We start from the raw sequence: 24,893 nt of genomic DNA, 5'->3' as shown, positions 1-24,893 counted from the left end.
GGCTAGGAAAATGAGAAATAAAGAAAGATAATAACATGAAAATAGACACACTTTATTATTTGAACTCGCGCCTTGAAAGTCTTTGTGTAACTTTAGCACCTGGATTACTATAAGTTATAACAGTGGAGTGTATACCTTCCAGTCTCAGTTACCAAAAATATATTCACCCAATACTAACAAAACTTGCAAGATTGTTGACTAGAAAGACGTTGTGCTAAATAATAAAGCGCAAGTAGCGCATGGGTGCTATTCTGGTGATCATGATAGCAAATTCTCAGCCATATAGAGCATACAACAAAGTATGCTAAAATGATTTGTGGTGTTTAACGTAACAAAACCACCATATGATGATGAGAGACGCCGTAGTGGAGGGCTCCGGAAATTTCAACCACCTGGGGTTCTTTAACGTGCACCCAAATCTGAGCACACTGGCCTACAACATTTCCGCCTCCATCGGAATTGCAGCCGCTGCAGCGGGGATTTGATCCCGCAACCTGCGGATCAGCAGCCGAGTACCTTAGCTACTAGACCTCCACGGCGGGGCAAAAAAGTATGCCAAAGCGTCCGAAGCTATCCTCACTAGGCAACTCCCAGGAATAGATATGGGGCTCTCATATCATTAATAAATATAAATTAGTGCAATTATTCTGCAAGGGGTAATAAATGAAAGGCATGGTGTGGCACGAGTCTGCAAGTTGTTCTTAAAAATGTAGTTTAGTGTTCATTCTATATAGATAAACTAGAGCTTTCAGTCGGTCTAGTAGCGTTTGGCGTTACCTGAGTTGACGCGTAGTGGCACATCTCTATCCCGATGACTAACATCAATGCTCAAATGTAAAACTTCGTTGTAGCGGAAGTATTCAGCATACACAGTCGACGGTGAATCCCGCGCTAAGATGGCATCAACATCATATAGTCACTAGCACTCGACACGCGCTCATGGAAGGCACTATGATGCTGATTGACCTTCTTGTATAAGATAGATGTTTGGCGGGCCAGTTCGTACATACTGAGCGAGAAACAGCACACCTAGATGGGACTAAAATTACACGTGGCACACTTCACGCAATCTTTTTGTTATTCGTAAAACATTTTTCCTTTCTATATGCACGCTGTTTCTCACACTGATGGTGTGAACTGGGTAGTTGTGCTCATAGCGTGCGCCTGTCAAGTAGTACGTTGATAATACGGCGTGTTGACGGTAGTTTATGGTCCAACGTAACGTTGATGCTCACGATAGAGCCAACAATTTACTTCGTTCGCAACGATGTAAAACGTCAATCCCAACGATCCGCGCAGCAGCTAAATAATCGAAAGCACAGGCACATCATTTTAGTGTAACAGGACACAAATACAGCGATCTTAAACTCTACATTTTTAGTTTAACTTCCTGTCCGCAAGAAACAGGAAGTATACAGAGTAGTACCTCATTCACAAGTTCAGTATAGTCCAGCCAATAGGTATAAACATTTCTAAAAGGACCCTTGAATCAATTCTGTATGGCGCACACGCAAAGAGTCACTGCAGGTTAAGCCGTGTGTCTAGGTATTTCAAACCTGCTATTGTTAAGATCGAACAGCGTGTTCTACAACCGAGACTCTGCGGCATGTGTACATCATCACCTACCCATCGTTTTTTATTTGCTTTTTATCCGCAGAATACCTGCTCCTTCTTCACTCATCAAATTCGACTCAGCACTCCCCATTTCCCGCTCTCTCACTCCTACGCATTCAATGTAGTCCCTCTCTCTCCTTTTTAGTATGCAGGGGAGGTTGTGAAGCGCAGACACGCTAGCGGTAAAAAAAATAGTTTTCTTATGGCCTTACCGAAATGTCCGCTTGTCGAAATGCCAGATCAATACAACCCCCGTTCACGAATTTTTCACTGCAACCTTCCATCGTCCTCTTCCTACCATATTTAAAGACGATAGCCTTTCTTGAAGACATTCGACGCAAAAACTTTGATCTGTCTGTCTGTCTGTCTGTACATTTGTCTGTTTGTCCACCCTGAACACAACCTTAAATGGCACCAAAGTCACCAAAGGATACTCCAAACGGCCGACCCCATCCGTAGCGCCCACCAACATTGCTCAAGGTTTAGCGTTCATACTTGCGTGAACGTCAATTAAAAATCAACTATTGCGCATATCTGAGGCAACGTAACAACACGTCAATATTATGTATGCATACGTTTTACTAGAAAAGGCATACATAAGTAATTTTAAGGATCGTAGCCTTTCTAACGCTGCCCTGACCATGCAACGCTTGCACGAAAAGCTTTGCTAAGACGACACGGTGGTGGCACCTACCCGTCACCTTGCGTTCTACACCTTATCACCTCAGAGACGGGCGCGCATGGCGTGCGCCCCGCTTTCCAGGATATGTGCCAGATAGCGCTCATGTCTCACGTGTGACATGACTTGATGCGCTCGTTCACCTCCGCTGCATGCTCAAAGCACTCTAACGGAGTGTTTTCAGAATACCATTCACAGGCTTTCTTGCGCAGAACATTAAATAAGCGTTTTTTTACTCTCTCCAAACGCAAAACTATCGTATTTCGACGACATTTGCGGTGTAACGTGCAGGTACATGTACATTGTTTTTACGTGCGCCTGCGCGTTACAGGTTTGCTTTTAAAAAGCCTCAACATCTGGGTACATTTTAGTACACATCAACTCATCAATACTATTCTAGATTGATTGTTTTCGTCGGGAACAGTGATCTCTTGCCTTATAATTAGCGTGTGTCTACGTGGAGCTTTACTGTAGAACGTTCTTTTTTGTATGTGTGTGTGTGTGTCTCAGATATTTTTCGACTATAGCAATGGTTTCATACCGTAACAACGACGGAATACAAGACTAAGTTAAAAGGAGATTCGACCCTAAAAAGGAGAGGAGGCTAAGTTCTACGGGTGGGTGAGGTTCTAAAAAGCTTTGTCTCTAAAACACATGGATTCGTTGACAACGAAAATAAGTTTTGCGCGAGCCGGCACGACCTGATGACCGACAAATATCAAGCCTTCACATTAAATTTCTATACCCTTGCGCCGATAGTCTCATTTACGGCCGAGCTGGAACACTTCAGCAGCTGCTTGTGCAGCTGGGGCCCGCTGGACACACCCATTCGCTGCTGCCTGGAACATCAGGAGGGTTGCAGGCGCTGGTACTGCCCATGACATGCATGAACGAACTGGTTGCGTTCTCCCGCGGCTGAGACACTCTTGATTTCGTATCTTTATAGTACTTCTGGCACCGTTTCTTTATGCCAGCTGTGCTAATTCCATACATCGACCACAATTATATGGGCGTGGTGAGTGAGTTAACTGCACTTACAACTTAAGAAAATATGTCAGCTCTACCCGCACTATAGCTGTTCCTGCTGGATAGATTTTAAATTCACTCTCTGTACACTAGTTTTCAACATTAAGCACTTCCGGCATGTTCGCTATGGCTTGCCGGAAGCCGTGATGTCAATGCTTTTAGGTAAGAAAGTTCTCCGTGTTAATAAGCTCTCATACATCATTTCAACAAAACTAATTTAAGTGCAAACACACACACACACACACACACACAAGCTTCAAACACGCACAGCGCTGGGTGTGTGTGTTAACGTCAATTCCTGGGTGTGTGTGTGCTTGAATGTATTGTGTGTTTGCGCACAAAATATTTTTTTGAAATGATCTGGCAACTAGCCCAAAAATAGGTTCTTTTACAAGCATTCTTGGGAACTCTTATATCTCTGCTCATTCAAATGTATTGCGTACAATCTTTAAAAGCATCTGGGGCATGCGGTGGCATCAGTGATACACTCTTTGCATCAGGTAATAATGACTTGGAAACGGCATCTAGGAAACTTTTTTTTATATTCTATTTATACATTCTCCAGCCCATCATGGACTATGAATTGAGGGGCGATAACATCGCACGTCAAGCGCAGACAAAAAATCTGCCATTGGCAAAGCCAGTGGCAAATTTCTGATGGAGGCGGAAACGTTGTTGGCCCGTGTGCTCAGATTTGGGTGCACGTTAAAGAACCCCAGTTGGTCGAAATTTCCGGAGCCCTCCACTACATTATCTCTCATATTCATATGGGGGTTTTGGGACGTTAAACGACACATACTATAGCAATATTAAAGAATGAACAAACTCAGGCAAAACATCTCAATGGTCAATGCAACTGATTATGCCAGCTACAAGTACAGGAAGGCTGAGCAAAGTGTATTGTTTGAAGTGGCTACACATTGGGGACTTGATCAAGGCATTCATGAACTTTAAGCTTTCTTTGTGGCGATCTGTTGCCAGAGTGGTGAGACTTAGATTTGAAAGTTTGGAAGAGGGTGAGAAGTGCTTCTCGTGGTGAGGGTAGATGAAACGAATAGCCTTTTTAATGGTCTCAACCATTTTATATCCTTTTCATGAAACGTATTTCAAACAATAAATGCATATTAGAGAAGTGGACGGATTAGTGTTTTGTATGTGAACAGTTTGGTTTCTTGAGGAGCTACTCAAAAAGTGTGCTGGAGATAGCTCATTTTCAATGACTCATATATATTACTTGGAAATGCTTGCTTCATAATAAATTGTCAGTACATAAAACCCCTAAGTACTTGTACTCGGGTAGTTTGAGTAAAGAAGAAATATTGAACGACTACGAGAAAACTGAAAGAGCTAAACGCCTAGTGAATGTCACTGATACAGTTTTGGTGAAGTTTGTACTCTCTTGGATGGCATTGCACCATGAGCAAATGTGGGAAAACGCGCCATTAACAATTGTGTGTTCTTCAGTAGAATTAATACTGTGGTAAAGAACGCAGTCTTAAGCACAGAGACGCATGTTAGTAGCTATGTTTTGTGGCAAGTCAATAATGTAAAGCAGTAAGAGAACATGGTCGATGACTGTACCCTGCGGCATGCTTGAGGATACGTTAGCAACAGGGGAGTGAGAAGCACTGTAAATTTGTATTGGGAGTGGTCGACAGAAAACTGGCAATCTAGTCTACTCGTGTAGGATTATTTAGAATGGAGCTCTGGCCCTCATACCTTTCGCGCAATAAAGACACTACCTTTTTTTTCTAACACTTGTCGATAAAGTGTGTTTTTATACACATCAAATGTCTGAGCAACCATGCACTCTGGTACCGGGTGCCAGGGGCACGAAGTGAGAGTGAGACCAAGCTTTGCACAGCTGTTACATTGAAGCACAGCTCTGAGATGGGCATTGGGTTCAGGACATGGCGGAGGGGCAGGGTCTGAATGTGCCGACGGGAAACAGGCCTGCTGCACGTTAATCGAGCTCAACGAAGAAGCTAAGTAAAGTTATTCGTTAATCCATCCACCCTGTCAATGAGGACCTCATAATACTTTCATATTAAAAATATGGCGATGGCGTAGTGGTTAGAGAATCCGCCTCAAATGCAAAAGGTCCGTGGTTCAAATCTCGGTGCCACGCAGCTCCCTATCGGATAAAAAATTCCGCGTGGTGATGGAACTGCATTAAGAGGCCTGAGGTGCGGCCTCACCGGTAACCACCGCCGGTAACGCACTCCCTCACCAAAGAAAAATTGGCCACCTTGGTGCAGCATCTGGCCACTACCTCCCACACGCATACGTCAATTAACTCACGGCCCTCAATACCCAGCAGCTGCGAAGCAACTGACCATGGCAGCGGTTAGATCTGCAATGCAGCAGAGGTCGCTAAGAATCTCTAACCCTGACAGGCCGCCATTGAAACCTGAACTTGGCAACGTTTAACACAAGAACTTTGTCTAGTGAGGAAAGTCTAGCTGTACTGTTCGAGGACCTAAAGGGTGTTAAGTGGGATATAACAGCGCTCAGTGAGGTTAGGAGGACAGATGAGGCCTTTACGGTGCCACAGAATGGGCACGTCCTTTGTTATTGGAGCGAAAATAAGAACGAAATAGACCTTATATTCAGTTCACACCCAGACATCGTGCTGGATGTGGAAGTACTTGGAAAGGTACGATGCAGTGGCCATAAAATGGTGCGGTCATAAATTCGCCTAGACCTTAAAAAGGAACCACAGAAACTTATACCTAAGAAGCTCGTCAATGAGCTAGGACTGAGAGGGAAAGTAGAGGAATTCACATAGTCTCATTTCAGAACAGGTAATCGTCTCTTAGTGAAAAAATGAACCTTAGCATAGATACATTGAATGATAATCTGACGAGTATCATTACGGAGCGTGCAGTGGAAGTTGGAGGCAGGGTAGTTAGAAAGGACACTGGCAATATTTCCCGGGAAACAAAGAATCTCATTAGAAAGCATCAAATTATGAAAGTCTCAAGTACAACATACAAAATAGAACTGGCAGAGCTTTCGAAGTTGATTAATCGGCATAATGTATGTGACGTAAGAAGGTATAACATGAAGAGAATTCAACATGCTTTGAAAATCGGAGGCAGCGTCAAACACTGAAGAGGAAACTTGAGATAGGTAAAAACCGGATGTATGCACTAAGGGACAAAGAAGGCAAAATAAGTACCAATATGGATAAGATAGTTAAAATAGCGGATGCGTTTTACAGATATCTCTAGAGTAGCCGGGAAAGCCATGACCTTATTATTATAAGAACTAGCAGTAACCCAAATGACAACCCACCAGTATTCATAGAAGTCAGAAAAGCTTTGGAGAGCATGCAAAGAGGCATAGCTGCTGGTGATGATCAGATTAACATAAGATCTGCTGAAAGATGGAGTACAGACTGTGTTAGAAAAACTAGCCACTCTGTTTACGAGGTGTCTTCTGACGGGAAGAGTACCAGAGTCTCGGAAGAATGCTAATATCATGTTATACATAAGGAAGGAGATGACAGGGACTCAAATGAATTGTATATGGACCCGATGCGGTGGCCTAGTGGCTGCAAGTGTTCGGCTGCTGACCCGCAGGTTGTGCGATTGAATTCCAACAGCGGCGGCTGCATTTTCGATGGAGGCTAAATTGCTGTAGGCCCGTGTACGCAGATTTGGGTTCACGATAAAGAACCCCAAGCGAGGTGGTCCAAATTTTGGGAGTCCTCCGCTATGGCATCTCTCATTAGGGAGTTTAGAATAGCGTACCGTGAGGCCTCGCGGTGCAATCGATGCCACTGCGCATGCGTCGTAACGCGAGTCGGCGTTCACGGACGGCAAGCAGAAAATCCGAAATTGCGTGCGGCGATCCCGGCCCACATGTGGCCCGCAAGCACTGGTTTCGAGGCTACGGTGTCACTGCGAGCATGCGTTGTAATTTGCAGCAAGGCAAACGCTTTTCTAAAACTCATATGGAGCACGCTACGCCCGAAATGCCCGAAGCGCTTGCAAACGGTATGCTATAACTTCCTAATATCATCTTATGGTTTTTGATTGTTAAGCTCTATATATCAAATCAGTGAATTCTATATAGCCATTCATTTTCTCTGGCAACACATTCTGTGAATGAAGCTGATATTTACACTTAGTTTGTAGCTTCTGTTTGTAGCCAGCTGGAAGTACACATGCTTATTTTCCTGCCGTTAAAATCATCGTAATAAAATGAATTTGTTGTAGTGTAATAAACACGACAATTATCTGAGCTACATTTAACTTTCTAACGTAATACGATTCTCACAGCGCAATCTCTTTTTGCATGAGCATATGCGGAAAGGGGAAGTGGTCCAAGTATGTCGCTGCATAGAAGTATTACATGCCAAGTGAGCCACTCGGCGTTTTCGCGACACCTTGAGTGTCCAACAGTTTTAAACAAAGCGCTACACCGAAGTATGACGGTTTTCAAAACAGTAGTATTTACGGTGGTTTGCGTAGGCAAACCACCGTAAAATGGACTCCACCGGTAGAACTACACCGAACTCAAACTACAGGCCAAACCACTCCTCATCACTTTGCTACCTTCACCGGCGCATAGTTAACTCAATATGCAAAAATTGTCACAAAGATGCCACAGTAACCCAATTAGGTCGCATCCTCTGGAAATTCGACGACCTTCCGCAACCGATTGAGCTTCTGCCAGCTCCCTCAGAAGTTTTATGCGATATGGAAGACCTTATAAGATCCCCGGTCGAAGCAATGCAGAAAGCCGTCATTACATGAGCAGGAGAGCACGCTGCAAGCAAGCGACCAGCTCCAAATCAAAGTTTTTTTAGGAGCGAAGCTCCTTGAGGTGCGGGCTGAGCGTCCTGTCGTAATCGTTTATAGCCACCTCTCGTTAGTTCTTGAGCAGGCCGTAGAGAACCGTACGTGTACATATAACAAAATGAATACACGCTGAAAAATGTAAGTGGTGCGTAATGTAATGTAATGTAAATGTAGTGGCTTGCGCACACTCATTTGAATTGAGGGGGACGCCTGAGCACGTTAATCAAAAATATAGTTGTTTCTAATAGAATAACCTATAGACACGAATATCAGTGAGTTAATCTTCAATAAAACGCCCATCCGTTTGTTCTTGCTTCCATCCATCTGTTCGTCTATCCATCAGTCCTTGCATCCATTCATCCGTCTTTTCGTTCGTCCAAGCGTCCGCCCATCCATTCGTGCATCCGTCCTTGCGTCCATTCGTCCGTTCTTCCTTGCTTGATTCCATCCGTGCGTCCATCCGTGGGTTCGTCCATCCGTGCGTCCGTCTCTGCATCGTCCATGCGTACATTCGTCCTTTTGTCCGTCCCTGCATCCGTCCATCCTTCTGTTTGTCCTCTCACGCATCCATCCATGTGTCCGTCCCTGCGTTCGTCCATGCGTCGTCTTTTCATTTGTACACCCGTCCATCTGTCTGTCTGTCCGTGCGTCAAAAAGACATACAGACAGGTGAAGGACGGACGCGGATGAACAGCTTGCCAATAAAAAATCTGATACGCGCAGGACGGCATCGGCTCGTGCTTGAAGACGGAACCCCGATGTGGGAGCACGTGAGAAAATAGGAATGACGTCATACAAAAATATTGGCGACCGCGTGTTCGTCAGCGACGCCGTACGTTAGGGGGCCCGGTGTAGTAAAAATAAAAGCAAATACTTAGAAAACGGAAGGGCGTCAAACCAAAAAAAGTTATTGGTTAGGAAGAAAGTGAAGGAAGCTGAGACCGATATGTGGAGAATTGGCATGATCAAGAAGTCCGCACTGAAGATCTGTCAAACTTTTAAGCAGGAAATTGCCATGGAAAGGATTTATGATTATACTCGGGGTAGTTCTCTACTGTTTGTGGCCAGGACGGGAGTATTGCGAACCAAGACATATCGGGTCAAATACGGAACGGTACACACGGTATGGAGTGGGTGTGAAGAGGAGGAGGAAGCTGCCGAACACTTGATAATGTTCTGTAAAGGGCTTCACCTTATAGTTCAGGATAATGGCGCAGAGTTTTTCAAAGCACTATGGTTTAGGGACAGGGAGAAAAAATAGACTTTAAGCAGGTAAAATTAGCTAGAAGGAGGTTATCTGATTGGCGGCTAAAGTTAAGGCATGAATGAATAATAAACCCTTCACTGCAAAGTACAAGTCCTCAACCTCACTATTTAAAGAAAAAAAAACACAAAAATCTGGTTTTTGGTTCACTAAGCATCACGGCTTGGTGGCGTTAGCCACCGCCCTATCTAAAGGGTACAGCCATATAAATCCACCTAATCCATCCATCCATCCATCCATCCATCCATCCATCCATCCATCCATCCATCCATCCATCCATCCATCCATCCATCCATCCATTCATCCATCCATCCAGCCATCCATCCATCCATCCATCCATCCATCCATCCATCCATTCATCCCAAAGCCGTTTTGGCGCGCGCGCACGTTCAGAAGGTCGCTTGATGAACACGGCTGCATAGCGAAATGCGCGAAAGGTAGCGGCAGCTCGCGCTCGTAGACGGAACCCCGATGTGCGAGTGTGTGAGGCAGAAGCGTACCGTTAAGCTGCGTGGCGGTGCCGACAAGATCCCAGCACACGAGAACGGAAGGCCGAAGCGGCGTGGCAGCAGCGTGTGGACCCTGTTTCGGCCAACTCTCCATCATTCACTCGTGGATATGCTGCATTTATTTAGAGAAATTTGTACCCTACTACGAGTCTAATACCCGTGACACACGGACAAAGTAAAGTACTTTGACGTAAAGTGCTTTCGTCGCTCAACGGAGTAGCGCCGATGGCACACGACACCAGAAAACTGCTTCAGGTCTTTAACTAGAAGAACACCGCAGAAAAAAATGGCGCTTTTCTTGTATTCATAATTGTTATAAATAATGAGAAAAGATGTGTGCATGTACATCATCTTCAGAGATGTCGGGGCATCAAGAGCTTTATTATATTGACCCGACTGCTTGTAAAGCGCATACCCCTAATTTTCTTTTTTTTGCGTTTTGGCAGTAACTTTACTTTGTCTGGCAAGTACGCACAGTCGCTGTCTTGGCCTTATTTTTGCTGTGCTGTTTCATGGCTGAGTCAGTGAAATCATGTCACATTTCATGGTGATTTTAGTGAACTAGAATTATGATCCTGCTGTGGACCAGCGAGAAGCACATTTACATGAGTTTTTAGGGGCAAAGCTCCTTAAGCAGTTGGTCATGCGTCCGCGATGTATGTAATAGTAATGTGTTGTAGTAGCACGTAGGCACCTTCACGGCCGGACTAGAGAAGTGGCTTGCGCACACTCATTTGAATTGAGGGGGACGCCTGAGCGCGTTAATCAAAATTATAGTTGTTTCTAATAGAATAACCTATAGACACGATTATCAGTGAGTTAATCTTCAATAAAATTTGTCTTGAATTTGATGCGCACTAAAAATACTAGTATCAGAAAGACGCAATTTCAGCACTATCAAACGTGAAAGGGCTGCCTCGTTGAACTCGCTGAGCGCACTTCCTTGGTTTTAACAAGGTTTAGCGGTGAATGGGTCGTAGTTCCCTGAACAAGTGGCGGTGAAAGATTGGAACTTGACACGAAGCGCCGGCCGTAAGAGTGTGCGTGCGTGCGGCTCCTCTAGTCCGGCTGTAGTACCTCTCATTCAGTCCTTGGAATGTCCGCTGAACGGCGGTTGTTCTATATGATGAATATATGACGAAAAGATGCGAGATGGTGGTTCTTGGAGTGTTCGATAGATGGACGGACGGATGGACAGACGAACGGACGGGGAGACAGACAGAAGATTTAAGGACGGACGCACCAAAGGATGGACGGACTGTCGCACCAATGGTCTGACGGACGCTTGGACGGTTGCACCGATGGGCTGACTGACGCACAGATGGACAGATGGGCGGAAGGACGGACGAGCTGACGGATGCTTCAACCTAGTCATCCTCGTGCACTCCCTGGAAATTCTGTGATTTTTAAGAGCGCTCAGACATGCCTTCATTACGCAAGTGTGCAAGTGCGCACAAGAGACGAAAGTATCAACAAAGGTAAGAGAAAGCGCCACGCTCAGCCGACATGCCTCTTAAGTGCGCCTTACCAAGTGGTTATTGCGATAGCAATTATGTAGACACTCTAGGCTGGATATTGCCGCTGGCGTCGGCTTGGGCGCCGCCGGCACTCACTGTAGACGCATACGTATCGTTATGTATAAAAATGTAAGAAAGAAAAAAATCCAGAAAAAGACTACGGCGCACACAATCAAACTTGGGTCCTCTGAATTGTTAGTGCGAGGCGTCAACCACAGAGCCACCGAGGAGCATGTGTCCTCCAACGTTCGAACGGCAAGCTGTCTATATCTACCACTTAGCGCTGCTAAGTGGCATCTCGGGGGAAGGGGGGACTATCGTGTTTTTAGCATTACCTTGATGGCACAATGAGCGCGCGTAGCAACATCGTCACGATGTGGTAGCTGTGCTCTCACCTCTCAAGCGCACTTTGCCCCGTTAAGAGCAGGGGGTCGACGCTCCCTCGCGTGCCGTTATCTTGTGGTAGGAAAAATCATGGGTCTTGGCTGGCATTCAGCTTATACCGGAACGATTCTGTTTTAGTTATCAGACGCACAAAGGTCACTGCAATCGTTGCGCAGTATCAGTTTGCGAAAAGAACGGGCTTTTTAGACACAGTGAAGTAACATTTGAGACGCGTATTTGCGTTCATCTGTACCAGAGAGAACGTTTCGTGCGTCATATGTGCGTGAGAAACGTGGAGGTCGTTTCGATCCGCTGCCATTTTTGTGCGTGGCCTTCGAATTTGTCGCATTCGCGTCCATTGCTTCGCCTTCGCGGCAAAGCTGTGACTTTGTTTTGTGAGACGCACACCACGTATCGCAGGCACGCTATCGGGCGTATATTGCTGCGCGCTTGCAATACACAGCAACTGCCGTTGCCACCACTAACATAGTGGTTCTAGTGATGTATTGCGGGCGTTTCAGAATAGGTAGAGCTTAAAGCTGCACTTTTGAACACTTTGCTTTGCTGCGGAAAATGAACACACTTTCACAGCGCAAAAAAAAAGAAATGCTCACAGGGCGCTGAAGTGTTGCGGCTCATTTTCTTCTATTGATAAAGTATGAACAATGTATGCGAGAGTACACCGTTGCTGCCAGAAAAGTAGATAAGGCATCTGCTTTTCCGAAAAGAAACTTGGACATAAAAGAGTTTCTCCTTTATCACATGTCACTGCGCTAGAATGCCTTTACGGTAGAGGTCCCCTTGTCCAGAGGACTTTAGGGCACTTGGGGATCATGGGCGTATTGTATGAGCCAATTATCAATGAGATATTTGCTGTTTACTTTGAAGCGGGCAGAAGCACAAATGATTTTCACTCTTTTTAAACTTTCGTCTGGATTACTTTGGGCTTTGGCTGCAGCCGACTATCAGGAGCAATATTGTGGGAGGGCTTGCTGTATTAGGAGCAAAAGTCACATGTGCGCCCCTGCTGCAAAGAACGATAACGTTTGTACAGCGAGGCCACCCGTGTTCTTCAACAAAAGAGCTCTAAGCGGCAACGGCATTTCAATCAATTGATGCTCATTTTTACATGATACCAGGCCTGTGGAGGTTACTCGTAGTTTCAAGGTTAACAAAGGCAGTTTTTCATCGAACCTTGTTTGCCAATTTGTATATACATACACAAGGCTTTTATGGTGCGTAATCGTGATTTGAAAGATAAGCTGTCCCTGGTTATCGTTTACCTCATATGTTACTTGCTGGGATAAACTATTGTGAGCACTATGGTGCCATACTGTGCCTATAAATTAAGGTAGCTGATTATAGTTAGTGCTCGCATCATAAATTACGCATACTATTAGTCTATTCTTATACGCGGATATTCTAAAGCGTGCGTTTCATCTGCATAAGTGAAAATCCCCGAAAAGGCTATAATTAGAGTAGACTTATAGCTAAAACAAAAGGGTCTATTCTATTCACTGTTCTAAGGAGGAAACATTGCGCAAGTGTGCCTCGCAGTAATTATAAATGGTGTGTGACTTTGCTTCCTCTCCGAATACATCTAATAATGCATGCTTCTGGAGAACAAAAGGCTGCCGTTTTTTATAATGAAAGGTCGCGAAAACAAGGCTTAATTGTGAACACTGAGCATTCTAGAAAATTTTGACTGAACTGACAGAAGGCTAAAGCAAGTAAGTATGCGCACGCAGTTGAATTGCTCCGAAAAAAAAAGCGCTCAAAAAGGATGTCTTTTTTAATTTATTGTGTAGTACAAACCAGAAAACATTCCCGGGTTTATGTCATTTCCCAAGAATAGAATCTACAGCTAGAAACGTTGCGCTGTTTATCCATCTCCAAAACATACTTCGGTACTACGTTACTCTCCAGAAAGCACTTTTTAGTAACTGTAACCTGCTTTCAATTATGAAGTACTCTCTCGGGGGGAACTGTGTAAGTACCTTTCATTTCTTGTGCAATTCTGGTACGCGGGGAATCACAGGCTCCTCAAATGTTTCTGTTTGACAGATTGGACGAATCAAGAAAGTTGTTTCGGTGCGCCGCGGTGCAGTTCTTTTAAGCCTGCTTCTTTTCTAGAATAGTCTAGAGAACAGAACCAGTAAAGTGGTGTCAACACCTTCGGTGATCCTTCAGAATATACTCTGTTAGCCAGTACCATAGTCCCAACCATAGCGAAAGCTTAATCATTTTAGTTCAACTCGACGCAGATAAGACGCTCACAGTTAATTTGTTTCATTTTACTTTTAACTTATCGCCCAAAACGACACAGCTAAGCAATGCCGCTTGTTTTGTGTCAACGCTCGACACAATTGGGAGGCTGTCAAGTGTTTTCGAAAAGGTCATGCCAGTCACATGCAGATGCACCTTCCTGCATTTTCTGCAGGCAATCTGTGGTAGTGCATTGAAGCTGTTCGCACAGTGTTGCCTAAAAACGCCTGTTATGTTTCAGTCCAAAATCGTGTTCACTTCGTATTGCTACTCTAACGCGTCTTATAGCAGTTAGGGACAATGATGTTTATCTTACTTACAAAAGTAACACTCATCATACCCTAGAAACGACGCATATATCTTGAAATAAAAACTTCAGTTGTGACACAAATTGGGCGGAACTACTCGCTTAATCGTAAGCGATATGCGTAGCCAGTAAAATCACAATTGCTAAGATCCTTAAGCGCTGAGGTAAACACTGAACATAAGTATCTCTGGTTTTAAGCGCACTAAAGGTTGAAATAGAGTGATAGCAACTAAGAATCTAACTAAAGTTCCGCGCGTTTTGACACAACGAAAAAACACACTGTACCCGGTCTCGCTCGGATCGTTCCTCAAGACTTGCGGGGGGAACCAGAAAACAGTATTCATACCCTTCGTTTCTTCAATTCATTGGGTCAGTGCTGTTCTCAATGATATTCTGTAGTGTACGGCGCTAGAAGCTGTCCAGTGCACCTGTACACAAGAGGGAAAAAGAAGCCAGCTTCGCACACGTGGTGCCCAGCGTGAAAGAACAGCACAGCTGCATGGGCGTCCTTGTTCTTATTTACCATGCTACTTATTTTTCTTTCGCTTTCTCAGTGCATATTGTGTAGCATTTGCCTTTTTTTAAATGCGAAGCGTTTCTTAGTGAACTTCGGCGACCTTAAGCGTATCTATCTATCTATCTATCTATCTATCTATCTATCTATCTATCTATCTATCTATCTATCTATCTATCTGTCTATCTATCTACCTATCTATCTATCTATCTATGTAGCCGCTTACGTTTGGATGCTCTCATGGTCACCCCCTTAACTTGGCGTGAACCAAAATTAGCATGATAGAATAAAATGTTTTGACGAATATGATGCACTAGTCAGGACATGAATAACGTCACCATCCCGTCGCATACGTCGTCAAACGATCCATGCCAGACAGTGGCACACACTCGCGGGCGTGTATGTGCCGCTGGTAAGCGGGTATGTGCCACAGGTGATTGACAGTATCCACCGAGGAATGACTACAACGCAGATGGGCAATAGTCACGCGTGAGCGTTAAACGATACTCGACATTGGTAGCGTCAACCCGAGAAAGGCATAGAATAAATGTCAGTGTTAAAAAAAAACCCGAAATAGGCAGCGTTGGCCACCCGACGAATGCAAATAATATATTTTAGGGTCCCAGCAGGAATCGAAGCCAAGCATTCTGCGTGGCAGTCAAGCATTTTACCACAGAGCTACACCAGGTCTCTGAAGAACTTTTGAAATAGACGCCAATCTTCGTGAAACGTCAATAGTGCAGTAAAATCAGGTTTTCTTCTCGATGTCAATGAAACCACTTCTCCCCACTCGGCGCCAGAGGCGCACCACCCTCGGTGGTATAGCAAAGTGGAGAAGAAACGTACGCCGCTATCCCAATTGCGGCTATTGGCCTGCTGGTCGCTTGAGGATGAAGCAGAAGCAATGCTGAAGAAGCTCTAGATGGCTGAGAAAAACTTGTATTTACAGATTTTACAAAACAATAGACATCAATGTTACAAAAAAAGAAAAAAACTTCGAAATGAACCGACTTCTGTGGGGCAACCCTACGGGGTTCGGCGGAGCCGATGGTGCCTAACACCGCAAGCTCGGTTCAGAACACTTGGCGGAGCCCCGGGGCCTCTTCATATCCCTTCCTGGCACTCTGCCCTTACACCACTGTCGGCAAATATTCATCTGCTTGTCCTTTGATTGGACAGTACCTTAGGTAGATCAGAAAAACCCTCCACGAGGATGCCGCCTTCGTGCACGTCGGACTCATGCACTCTCCCCAAACGACACAACAACCAAAACGTAAATAAAACAAAACTAGAAAAAGCATTGAGGCCAGGGCCAGCGTCGCGGCGCACAATTATCTAGACAGATCTAGCCGTACTCGGTATTGCGGCCGTAGGGCGACTTCCCTCAACCACGTCAATTTCTTGACGACGGGGCTATAATTCTCTTGCCTCTGTGCGCCGTAAGAGGAACCGCTCGCTGACCGCGCATGTTTCTGCTTACGAGCTCATTTGCCCGGATAAACGGGGACGCAGTCGAAGACATGCCCGATTCAACAATAGGCGACCCAGGCGTCGAACGGGCGGCCGTCACCATTTCCTGTGTCGCGAGCCCGCTTCTGAAAGTTACTGGACCAAAGCCAGGCCGGCAGAAAAGGTCGTCGGTGACTTCAGAGTTTTCGCAACGCGCGCCGTCGATTCTTCAGGTGCGCAAACAGTACGTTGCCGGGCCATAAGCCGAACCGATGCGAGGAGTCGCCGCGGTGCGCGGGGTCTCGGAAGAGGCCCGTTGATGCGCCGACTGCCAGTTCCGAGAGGCAATTAGGGGGCTGTCACAACGACGTTTATAATCTCACTCTTTTTTTTTTGCCCCGGTTGGTTCCCTTTTCCTTGAGTTAATAGTAACTCGGAACACTCGACCGTCTCTGGCGTTGAACAAAGCAGGGTATTGTGCTGGCGCAGTGTGTCTGCGCTCGCGGCAAAATCGGTCGGTCGCGCTTCGACCGCTTGTCACTCAAGCAACGCTGGCTGCCCGCGGCTGACATGCCCTCCCAAGCTTACGCCGCAAAGCAATTAAAAGCACACAAAAATTGCCGCGCTACCAATTCTTACTGCGGTCCTACACCCCCCATCCAAGACTTCGCAACAACTCGCCTACAGTGTTGCCGAAGTAAACCCACACACAAAAAAAAAACGGACCGCGCTCAACCAGTGGGTGTACGGCGGGTTAACAGCTGCAGCCAACGGCTGGGGTGTCCCACCGACTACGCAATGGTCGCGCTGCGCCTGGCCGGCAGCAGCATGCGCAAATTCTCTCCTGCAAAGAAAGCGCGCAAAGAGTGCCACTTGGTGTCGGTGCTCAAAAAATAAAACAATGAAACAAACAAGTCTCCAGCGCCAGCTGACCTGACAAAGCTACTTAGTGAGCTGCCCTGCTCTCTTAATATAGTAAGCCTATTCAAAACATCATGCGGCTGAAACGCGGTATCTAGTAGACCCGACCAAACATGCCAGAGCTGCTCGCTCCGCACGCCTTTCCACCAAACGCTTATGATGCATGCAACATCTGACGTTCCCTGCCATGGGCAATTCCTTGAACACTCTGTAAGAGTTTTCATTAACATGACACACACTCCAAGACATGTCCCAGAACAATCGGGTGCTGTTGCCCCACCCAACATAATAAAAAACGCAAAAAAAATATTGGCACGTAAAAGAAACAGACACCACACGCAGTTCACAACACTACACTTGGTAATTGACATACACTGTTGTATGACGTTCAAAAGTTCCATCACCATTCTGAAGTGTTATTGCCATATTTGCACCATAAATCCATCACTTAGTCCCGTGGCACATAACACTCGTTCCTCCTCCACTGATCGCGGCTGCGGCGCTCTCAGGCTACCGCACCTCCTCTCAGCATTGGTTTGTCAGCCGGGAAAGCGCGTCGGCGTTAGCATGTGCCGTACCCTTGCTGTGGTGCACTACCACGTCGTAGCGCTGCAAAGCCAATGCCCAACATATCAATTCGGCCCCTTGTGGCGCAGCTCGAGTGAGATACGCGAGCGGTTTGTGGTCGGAGACGACAAATATTTGGCCCCGAATACCCAAGTGTCGAACTTTAGAGTCCCCAAATGACACTAAACGCCTGGCGCTCTATCGTAGACCATTTCATCTGAGCAGGCGTGAAGTGATGACTGGCAAAAGCAATCGGGCACTCGGTACCGTCATCGGCCATTTGGGCCAAACAAGCTCCCACAGCGATAGCGGAAGCGTCCGCAAAAAGCCAAAACAGCTTGTGAATGTCTGGAGTGGTTAATTCAACAGTGCTGCACAGGGCACCCTTGAGTTTTGCAAATGCTTCGTCGGCCTCGGGAGTCGAAGGGATGTGGTTAGGAACATGTTTAGCCGTCAATTGGGTAAGGGGCTTGGCAATTCCAGCGAAATTGGGTACGTGACCCTGGTAATACCCTCGCAGACCTAGAACACTCCTTAACTCTTTTTTATTCTGGGGTACTTGCAGCCCCTCAATAGCCGCGAGCTTGCTAGGGTCCGGACCGTGCTTTCCCGATCCCACAGTATGTCCGAGGTAGCGGATAGACGCGCACGCCACCTGACATTTTTTCATGTTAGGTACTAGACCTACGGACGTTAGGGCGGAGAACACCGCGTGGAGGTGCCGGGCGTGCTCCTGTAGGGACCTGCTGAAAACCGCAATGTCATCCAAGTAGGCACAGGCATACGCCTCGTGGGGTGCTCACAGCTGGTTCATACTCCGCTGAAAGCTAGCTGCCGCGTTCCTGAGCCCAAACGGCATTACCATCCAAGCGAACTGACCTAGGTGCGACACGAACGCGGTCATGCGCTGTGACCCCTCTGCTAAGAGAACTTGCCAGTGGCCTCGTCGGAGATCAATGAGAGTTATATATCTAGCCTGCCCTACATTCATGATCAATTCTTGCGGGAATCCCAATGGGAATGCGTCTGGTTCGGTTATGGCATTCAAGTTTCTCTAATCGACACACAGGCGCACCGTGCCATCTTTTTTTTGGGACGCACACGAGGGGGTGAGCAAATGGACTTTTGCACCGGTATATTAACCCAAGCTCGAGCAGTTCCGCTATCGGTTTTGAAACTTCGTCCTTCAAGGCCACTGGTATGCGGTAAGGACGGCTACGTTTCGGCGTGGCCCCTTGCACAAGCCTTATCTTATGTTCGCCGACTTGCGCAATCCCCACGTCTCCGCTAAATAAGGCCGCATGGCGTTCAAACACCTCCCGTACTAACACACTCTCAGGGGGCTGCAAATGAGCCAAGCTACCCGCCGGTAGGATAGATGCTATGTCATGCGAAGTGACAGGACGTGGTACGTATTCCACCTCCGCGAACTCATGGTCGTCATGGAATATGACACCAATGCCAGCGACACGGCACGTGTACGGGCGCAGGTAGTTGGCATGCACTAGCATACGATTACCCGCCGGCGTCTCTAAGTAATAGGAGTGCTGGCGGTACTTTCCTGTGATCCTGCACGGACCTACCCATTTCGGTTGCATCTTACCGGAACGGGTGCTATCAAAAACAAGCACCTGTTCCCCAAGTTGAAACTCCTTTTCTTTCGCACGAAGATTGTATTGCGTCGCGTACGCCCTCTGCTGTTTAGTTGCGGTCACGTTAGCGGCTTCCGCGGCTATCTCCAACTGTTGCTTCAGCTTTAGCATATACTCCGCTGGCTTGTCTGCCACTGTCGCGGGCATTTCCTGTTCTCCCGACCAAGCCCTCTGTAGGATCGCGAGCGGACCGACGGGTTTTCTGCCGTACATCATCTGGAACGGGGACACGCCCGTAGTGTCGTGAGGAACTTCTCTATATGCCCACAGTAGAAGTGGCACGAACTTGTCCCATTGTCGCCACTGTTCAGATACCACATGAAATAGCATGTTTTTGAATACTCTGTTCCATCGTTTGACCGCTCCGTTGCTTTCCGGGTGGTCTGGTGTCGAAAACCGAGGGGAACAGCCGAGGCGCGTCAGGAATTCGTGGGTCAGCGAGGTGGTGAAATTGGTCCCGCAATCTGAACATACTACCTCTGGTATCCCGCTGCGGCTGAAAATTTCCAATAATTGCGTCGCAGGTAGCTTTAGCTGTCAATAATTTGAGACAAATGACCTCGGGCCAGCGGGTGCAGAGATCTATCATGCACAACGCGTAGTGGTGGCCGCGAGTTGTCGGCGGCTCAATTGGTCCTATGACGTCGATATTGACTTTCTGAAAGGAGTATCGGGGCCTTACGAGGGGTGCTATGGGAACTCTGTCTGTCTGCCTCCTGTCAGCCCTGATCTGGCACGCGTGACAACAATTGCAGTAGTCTCGGACGTCCTTTTTTATACCTGGCCAAAAAAACTGAGCTTATTCTCGCTTTCGTCTTACGAAACCCCAGGTGTCCGCCCCAATACGACTCATGCGCCAGGATGAGCACATCAGCCCGCCGAGTGGTCGGCAAAACTAAGTGCTTGATCGGTTGACCCAATACCTGTTCTCGGTGATACAGCAACCCGTCAATCACCAGCATTCCACCTCGCCCTTCCACGGCGTCTCTCCATGCCCGGTCCCACGTTTCGTCACTCTTTTGTTCCTCACGCAACGCCTCGAAATCGCCTCTCTCGCCACTTGCGCCTCCTTGCAACACGCAACTTGCCTCGTTCTCGACGGTGTGTGGTGTTTTCTCTCGAGCGTTACGCTCTCATTCCGGCCCTAATTCTCCCTCCTCTACCTCCACGGCTGTAACCACTTCTTCGTCCCGGGTGCGTTCGACCTCGCTTGGCTGCAGTACGCTTCCCTCCGCTGACCGCGGATAATCCGGAGTTGGTCTACTCTGCTCTACTACTCGCCCATCTAGCTTTGCGGCCGCCTCTCATTCGTCGGAGAAGTTTCGGGGGGATATTGTCGTGCCCTGTTTGTTGTATTCACACTGGCTCTGCTGCAACGCGGTCCAATCGCTCGCCGAGAGCAGGCATTCACTCACGCTTAGTTTACTGTGACCGCACACAAGACCGGTGTGGCCTGTGAAATTTCAGCGAACACCGGTTGCCCCTGTTTCAGCGTTAGCGGGAGCTCTAATAGTTTGGCCTCGACTCGTTCACCAAATGCTGCCAGGAGGCCTACGCAGCCATGGGCCTGGATAAATTCTTCAGGAACCGCGCTTTCCTGCACTGCCATAATCTCGGCGCCCGTGTCTATATTGCATTCAAAGTTTTATCTTTGCAATTCAGCGTTACCTTCCACAAGCGATCGGCAGACGTTACCTTATCTAGGCAGACTCGAGCAGTGAGTTTATCATTTCCCTCCGAAGCGCTAGGCTTCGGCGCCATCCCTTCAAGATAGTGTGGGCAGTTGAGTCTATTATGAGTGTTTGATCCACACTCAAAACATCCCGTTTTCCTCGGTTGCCTACTTGAACTATATGAACCCTTCGGTCTCGTGTTCGAACCCTGACTCAGACCCGATGGGCTGCTACTCTGGTGGTCGGTCGTCTTTTCTACCCCTTTACTGCTGGCATAACGTGGCTGTCCTTTCGGCGCTTCCGCACTGCCATTCGCGTCTTCAAAGGTGTGCAAGAGCCTTGCAATTTCTGTGCTTTTGTACCACGCTGCCCCCTCACGTAACCTCAAGTATTTTAATGCCTCTTCAGACAACACGGTCTTCAATTGGTCCACTACCAGTAGTTCCAAAAGCTCCGCGAAGGTGGACACGTCTCTTGACGCCACATAAAAATTTAAGTAGCTGCCCAACCTTGTTGTAAAAGTTTTCCACGTCTCTGTTTTTCGTTTACGTGCCACTGTGAATTTCTTTTGGTATTCTAAGGGAGACAGCTTCAGTTCATCAAGCACTACTTCCCTCACGGTCTCATAGTCCAGATGTTGGGCGAGTGTGAGCCGAGTTGATACTCTCTGCGCTCAGCCACGAGTGGAAAGACTATTTGTCCCCAATAACTTCGAGGCACCTCATATGCCTCCAGAGTGTGCTCCACTGACTCGAACCAAATTGGGACCTCCGCGTCTGCGGGAAATTTCTGGAAAGCACCCACTAACAATTTGGCGTATTTGCGCCGCTCAGTGTTGGAGCAGCGCTCGAATGTTCTGCCAGCATCACTCACGCTACCTGATTGGCTTGCCGGACGTAATTTACCGAGCTCTAACTCCATCTCCATTTGCCGGCTTCGTTCCCGAGCCATCTTAAAATCATGATCTGCTTGGTCTCGTGCCGTTCAAGGGACGTCACCACTCCCATTCTCACTCACCCCATCGCAACCCTCCACCCTGCTGAATGTGGTGCTAGCCTGTTTGCCCCGGAACAACAATACAGCAATGAGAAAGGGAACTCACGTTAGCTCTCTGCCGTTGTCGTGGCGTCGCTCTGGCTTGCTGCTGCAGGCTTCTGGTCGATGCCCCACCTCATCGTGGACGCGCCTTTTGGGTGTCGAGAACTTGTTCGAGGACCGCTTTGATCCAGTCACTCGCTCGGTGTCTTGCGGGCACACCAGGCTATCTGCAGCTTCCAGCTGCCGCAGCTACTTGCTGCAGTGTCTGTCCGTTGGTCTGGTGCCGATTGGCGTCTTCATCTGTACTTCGTCTTTCCTCTCAGCCAGCTTCTTCCTTTTTCCATTCCGTCCACAGCAAGCCAATCCTGTCGACTGCGCCAGTAAAATCAGGTTCTCTTCTCGATGTAGATGAAACCACTTCTCCCCACTCGGTGCCCGAGGCGCACCACCCGCGGTGGTATAGGAAAGTGAGAAAAGAAACGTACGCCGCTATCCCAACAGTGGCTATTGGCCTGCTGGTCGCTTGACGATGAAGCAGAAGCAACGCTGAAGAAGTTCTAGATGGCTGAGAAAAACTTGTATTTACAGATTTTACAAAACAATAGACATCAATGTTACAAAAAAAAGAAAAGAAAAACAACTTCAAAATGAACCGACTTCTGTAGGGTGACCCTACGGGGTTCGGCGGAGCCGATGGTGCCTAACACCGCAAGCTCGGTTCAGAACACTTCGCGGAGCCCCGGGGCCTCTTCTTATTCCTTCCTGGCGCGCCGCCCTTACAACACTCTCGGCAAATAATCACCTGCTTGTCCTTTGATTGGACAGTACTTTAGGTAGATCACAAAAACCCACCACGAGGATGCCGCCTTCGTGCACGTGGGACTCATGCACTCTCCCCAAACAACACAACAACCAAAACGTAAATAAAACAAAACTAGAAAAAGGATAGAGGCCAGGGCCAGCTTCGCGGCGCACAATTATCTAGACAGAGCTAGCCGTACTCGGTATTGCGGCCGTAGGGCGACTTTCCTCTACCACGTCAATTTCTTGACTGGGCTATAATCCTCTTGCCTCTGTGCGCCGTAAGAGGAACCGCTCGCTGGCCGCGCATGTTTCTGCTTACGAGCTCATTTGCCCGGATAAACGGGGACGCAGTCGAAGACATGCCCGATTCTACAATAGGCAACCCAGGCGTCGAACGGGCGGCCGTCACCATTTCCTGTGTCGCGAGCCCGCTTCTGAAAGTTACTGGACCAAAGCCGGAGTGGCAGAAAAGGTCGTCGGTGACTTGAGAGTTTTCGCAACGCGCGCCGCCGATTCTGCAGGTGCGCAAACAGAGTCCCCAAATTATAGTACGATTATAGTACGTGGCCGGGCCATAAGCCGAACCGATGCGAGGAGTCGCCGTGGTGCGCGGGGTCTCGGAAGAGGCCCGTTGATGCGCCGACTGCCAGTTCCGAGAGGCAATTAGGGGGCCGTCACAACGACGTTTATAATCTCACCCCTTTTGTTGCCCCAGTTGGTTCCCTTTTGCTTCAGTTAATAGTAACTCGAAACACTCGACTGTCTGTGGCGTTGAACAAAGCAGGGTAATACGCTGGCGCCGTGTGTCTGCGCTCGCGGCAAAACCGGTCGGTCGCGCTTTGACCGCTTGTCACTCAAGCAACGCTGGCTGCCCGCGGCTGATATGCCCTCTCAAGCTTACGCCCCAAAGCAAATAAAAGCACACAAAAATTGCCGCGCTACCAATTCTTACCGCGGTCCTACAAGTGGTTGCAGTACTGCCTACACAATTTTAAAGACATTACATATGTACTCCTTTCAGACAGCCGTCACGCCGGATTAACGTCAGTTGGGGTGAGGTGCTATGCCCTGAATTTTATTATAGTAGCAGTGTCAAGGGCAGCATCTTCGCGAGCATCAGCGCTTCATATCAGCTTCTGGTGTTGATAAAACACATTTCCAGCTGACATCGTTGTGCAAACAGAGAACTGGTTGTATACGCATCTGAAACTCTTCAACACACATGTTCTCTTCAACATATGTCTCTGTGTGCAACATTTGTACATGTATTTAGCGTCATTTCATGACAATTCGCTCAATAACAAAATGCAAGACAGTCACCTTCCGTCCGCGTGTTTCACATAAAGATCATTCCCAGCACATGGGATTTGGCGAGTTTTTTCTGTTTGTCTTTTATAATTTTTACTTGTTTTTTTTTCTACTCTATTGTAGAATTTTCAGTTTCTTCAATTTCGATGTAATTCGTTCTATCTTTTTGTGCGTCTAGATTTCTTTCTGGTTAAGTTTATTTTTTCTTTTCTGTTTCTTTCTCACTCCCTATCTGTTTTCTATATTTTGGGGGGTCAGTGTGATCTCTTTCTTCTGTTTCCCAATATCTTTCTGAGCCTCTCTATATATTTTGTTGCTTTTTCTTATTTATTTCTGACCTTTTATATTTGTTCCTCTCTTTTTCCCATCTTTGTACGTTTTCTCTGACGCATATAAGTTGTTCCATATCACGCCAGACACATTTGGCACAGCGTGAAAGCACGGGCTGGGCACACATGTTCGCAAAGTGAGTGAGATGAGGAAAAGAGAACGCGCACTGGTTGACTGACTTCCACTCCACCGCTTCATTTCTGCTTAAAAAGGTCTGGTCTGGTGCCATCCTCTCTGTGCTCAAGCTGCAACGAACATGTAAAT

This window comes from Rhipicephalus microplus, chromosome 6, assembly GCF_043290135.1.
Source record: "Rhipicephalus microplus isolate Deutch F79 chromosome 6, USDA_Rmic, whole genome shotgun sequence".
Lineage (NCBI taxonomy): Eukaryota > Metazoa > Arthropoda > Arachnida > Ixodida > Ixodidae > Rhipicephalus > Rhipicephalus microplus.
This window is presented reverse-complemented; position numbering follows the sequence as displayed.